The sequence below is a fragment of the Fundulus heteroclitus genome, chromosome 6 (assembly GCF_011125445.2).
Source record: "Fundulus heteroclitus isolate FHET01 chromosome 6, MU-UCD_Fhet_4.1, whole genome shotgun sequence".
NCBI classification, from domain to species: Eukaryota; Metazoa; Chordata; class Actinopteri; order Cyprinodontiformes; family Fundulidae; genus Fundulus; species Fundulus heteroclitus.
Genome location: NC_046366.1, coordinates 31,800,320 through 31,805,142, shown reverse-complemented (window position 1 = coordinate 31,805,142; position 4,823 = coordinate 31,800,320). Strand labels below are relative to the sequence as shown.

The following is a 4,823-nucleotide window of genomic DNA, read 5'->3' as shown; positions in this document are numbered from 1 at the left end:
GAGATTAACCTTCCCCCAGCACAACCTCAAACACAAAGCCAGAGATACAATGATACGCTTTAGATCCAAGGAAATTATACAATGGCCTAGTTAAAGCCCACAACTAAATTTAATCTAGAGTCTACGGTATCATGAGAAAAATCCCCGTCCAATCTGACTGAGTTTGAGCTATTTTGTGAAGTAGAATGGGCAAAAGTTTCAGTGTCTAGATGGGAAACGCAGGTAGAGGAATACCCTAAAAGGACCTGGAGCTACAGCGGTTCTTAATACTAATGGACACAACGATTTTTGAAGTTCTGTTTGTGAATAATGAAAATTTTTCCATTTTATAGTTTGGCACCACATTGTGTTATAAAATTCCATTAAAATACCAGGAACATTTGGGGTTGTAGTGCAACAAAATGTGAAAAAGGTTGAGGGCTTATAAATACTTTTTACAAAGCTCTGTAAAAAATAACGCTAACATTATGTTCCTGGAGTTGTTAGATTCTAAGGTTCCTGCATGTGGGAGTCTCATTAGTTTTTTTTTATCCTGACTTTTTCTCCATGAATGATAAAGAGTAAAACACATCAATAAAAGCCGTCTAAAAGGACACGTTTTTTTTTTTTAATAAAATCATCTTCATATTCAGTGCAGTTTGTTACATGTCGAAGTTTCTGCTCCTTTGACATCCCTGTGAGGCTGACATTTCCCAAATCACAAACAAAGTTTGTTTGTTTTTTCCATTTGGGATTAATAAAGAGTTTTTTCACTGAACACTTCTGTTAAACCTCATGTGACATAAAGACAACGTTATTTAGGCCGATACAACAGAGGAAAATGTTATTTTCTTTTGCACAATCCTTTGCAATACAAATACTTATTACTGCAGTTTTAAAACACCAGAAACGTTGGTAATGCCCGCTTACCAATTCTCTGCCATTTGTGGTGTAAAACTGCATCAATGGACTGATGCAAACATGTTATTTAAATGGTCTCTTTTAGAGACTGCTGTGTTCTGCACTTGATGGTTTCTTTCCTTTATCAGCTCTGCGCTACTTCATCAGGAAACTGGGCACCTTTCCCTTTAACTCGTCGTTGCTTTTAAAGTATTCTTAAAGGGACAGTGTGTAACTAATTTGTAACTAATGTGTGTTATGATATATTTTTCTGGGATGAACCCGGACACAGCACGCACACACAGAGTCAGTTCTTATGAGTGAGTTTTATTGAATAGTTTGGAAGATGGAGGATGAGACCAGAGTCTTTTCAACGGACGGAGGTGAAGGGTGTAGAAGCTGGCTGGCAGGTGGAGTGTGGAGAGACTGACCGGGAGGAACTCTGGAGCCGAGCACTGGAGAGCAGGACATCTGAGCCGAGCAGAGGCGAGCAGAGCATCGGAGCCGAACCGTGGCGAGCAGAACCTCAGAGCCGAGCAGATCATCAGAGTCGAGCAGATCATCAGAGTCGAGCAGAGGCGAGCAGAGCATCTGAGCCGAGCAGAGCATCAGAGCCGAGCAGAGGCGAGCAGAACGTCAGAGCCGAGCAGATCATCAGAGTCGAGCAGATCATCAGAGTCGAGCAGAGGCGAGCAGAGCATCTGAGCCGAGCAGAGCATCAGAGCCGGGCAGAGGCGAGCAGAACGTCAGAGCCGAGCAGATCATCAGAGTCGAGCAGAGGCGAGCAGAGCATCTGAGCCGAGCAGAGCATCAGAGCCGAGCAGAGGTGAGCAGAACGTCAGAGCCGAGCAGATCATCACAGGATGTCCGAGCCGAAGTGGAGGGCTGAACGTCCGAGCCGAGCGGTGGAGGTCTGAACGTCTGAGCCGAACGGTGGAGGTCTGAACGTCTGGGCTGAATACTGGAGGAAACAAAACTGTCGAAAAGTCTATGGGCTGACTGAAACAAGACCAGGTGAACGGAGTCTTCAGGCTGACGGGTACAAACGGAGCTGACAAGAAAAACTGGCAGGGACTGAGCGGGAGTGAACGCTATGGACCGGCGACGGGAACAGAAAGAGGTGAGTCTGATAAAGCGGTGGGAACAGGTGGAAGCAGTTGTGGGTTAATTGCAGCCTGCCAGGTGAAACTGATCAGGCTGCGCAGGAACAAGAGAGAGGGAGAGAGGCTCAGCATGCAGCCAATAAGCTGCATCCTGACAATGTGGCCTTTTAATTAACAAAAGTCAAGTATTGCTTTTATAAATACATATTGTGGCAAAGTCTAATAACATCACATTAAAGATGAACGCGTTCTCATAACTTAGCGTTAGTAGCTTATAAATACTTAATTGCCCATCCACCCACTTGGAGGCGCCATGTTGCGTCGCTATTTCTGATTTCAGTAGCCGAAAGGAGACAAACTTGTCAGTCTTACGTGTTTTCCCGATTTACCTTATATGTGATGACGGGCTGTTTGTAGAGGAGTAAAAAAAAAAACAAGCAAAGACGACTGTAGATCATGCTATGTGCCTTTTTCTGTTCAAATGGAGGACCATCCATACGCTTTACCCTGCGCGAGGGAAGAGAAAGTAACCAAGAAAAGAAAAAGATAGTGAGCGGTATCAGCTTGCTCACTTTCTGTAGTGCAGCAGCAAGCCCGGGTATCTTTACTCGTGTTTTACTGCTTATATTAGACTCCAAATAGGCGACTGCACGTTCAGAAGCCAGTCCAAAAAACTGCAACTTTAGAAAAAAACAAATAAGCGGACTTGGCAACAGTGCCAAAAACCATTTCACACGATGACCGTAGCAATAAGCTATTAGCAATAGCTAATACAAGGAGGACATGTTTACATTGTCACACTTAGTCCGTAGAAGTTATTACGCGCTTAAAGGTGGGATAGTTTGAGATTAATTTAGTGCACCCCTAGATGGTTCCTCATTGTGAAAATCTTACACACTGCAAATAGCTTACACATTACACAATGCAAATGTCTGATAGCGGGAGGTCTGGGAAATTACGTGTAGGGATGCAGTGCCCTGCAAAAGTATCTTGGGGTGATTGTTGTGGTACCATGTGTTTCCATTTGAAGAGGATTGATCTGAACATTAAAGATTTGGATATCCCTGACTTGTTTGGAGAGCTCCTTGGTCTTCATGGTTTAATGTGTCTTGCTTAGTGATGCCGTGGCCTCTGGGCCCTTTTAGAAAAGGTCTGTTTATACTGTCAGATCATGTGAGACTTGCACATAGGTGGTGCTACTTTCAATAGTTATGAGGCATTTAAAGGGCACTGTTGCCAAGTTTGCTTATTATAAGCGACTTTGGCTTGTTTTTTTCTAAAGTCGCTGGTAAATTATGTGATTCACAGGTTGCATTGTTTTTTTTGGGGGTGGGGCTTGTTGCTGAGCGTGACGTTGTTTTTAGGCTCTAAAATAAACGACTGTAAACACGAGTTATAAACAGACCGCTCACGTTGGCGCACTACAGACAGCGTGAACTGGCTGAAATATCAATCAACACACTCCTACCTATAGATATTATACATGTAGACGCCTCATTATGTGCTGAAGCGCATTCTGCATCGCCGCCATATTGGATGGGTCTCTCCTATTCAAAGCTGACACAGGAGCCGACGGGAGTAAACACAGAGGGAGCAACTCTGCCTGTATTTTCTGCAGCTTACAGCTGCAATAACCAGTTACAGCTACTAAAACTAGATCACGTGGTGCAGATCACAATTTTGAGCTGAGATTTGTTCTGAGGATGATTTTTAGTTTCTGAGAACATTGCATAAACTAAAACCATGAACCATAATGTCATGCTTATTCATTTGTTGTCTCTCTTTTTGACAAACGGAGTGCCATAAGCTCCAGACCAAGTGTCAAGCAAAGTGTAAGACACTGGAATGACCTGGAAATTTTAAAAAACACTTTTCCAGGCCTTTAGAAAAACGGTGTATGCACATGCATATACACAGCACGCAAAATAAATATGGAGAAATTATTGTTTTTGTGTACAGAATGTTTAGGATTGGATGTGTGTGTGAGAGAGAGTGAAAAAATTTAAATGAGCAATCAAACTTTTTTTTATTGAAATGTTAAATGTATTCATTTAAACATTAATATATAATAATAATGTCATCTTTATTGTCATTGAAACATGCATTACAATGAAATTTGTTCTCTGCTTTTAACCCATCCCCATTGGGGAGCAGTGGGCTCCCACTGTAGGGAGGGGTTGAGGGTCTTGCTCAGGGACCCAGAGTGCAGGCAGTTGGGATCAAACTTGCATCCTTCTCAGAGCGCAAGTGTGCTGCTCTAACCAGTAGGCCAACACTCCCCCAAAACTTTGCATTCCTTCTTGAAAACTACCAGGAGTGGGGGTCGAACCCACGAGGACATTTGTCCATTGGATCTTAAGTCCAACGCCTTAACCACTCGGCCATCCTGGTAAATGTAATACCATAAGTCAGCTTAAGAGCCTAAAGTTAAAGTATTTCATCATGAAAACGTATTTATTTACACATTTATTTAAATGGCATACCATTTCACACCAAATGGTGTGGCGCTTTCCCGGTACACATAAATTAATTCTTTCATGGTTGCCTGTTGTGCTTCTTTTTGGGCTTGTTTTCATCCGGTTGCTTGTATTTGCTTGTACTTTTATTTTTTTATTATTATTTTAGCTATATTTCTCATTTCACTTCACCAACATACACTATGTTGTGCAGTTCCATCATATAACCTAAGAAAAACAGTTAAATTACAGGTTGAAATGTAACAAAATGGGTGAAAAGCCATGGGGAAGTAATGCCTCAGGAAGGCCCTATATGTTTTGTCAGCACACTAATGTGGTAATTGTGGGATTTTGTCTCTCAAAGTCAATTGGATGCACTGATCTT

At 42.4% G+C, this 4,823-nt stretch overlaps 1 non-coding gene across 1 annotated transcript; it reads right to left on the bottom strand.

Moving 5' to 3' along the window:
• Positions 1–4,290: 4,290 nt before the first annotated feature.
• Positions 4,291–4,373, bottom strand: trnal-uaa. The gene has a single exon. It is a non-coding gene; the product is annotated as a tRNA-Leu (tRNA).
• Positions 4,374–4,823: the final 450 nt, after the last annotated feature.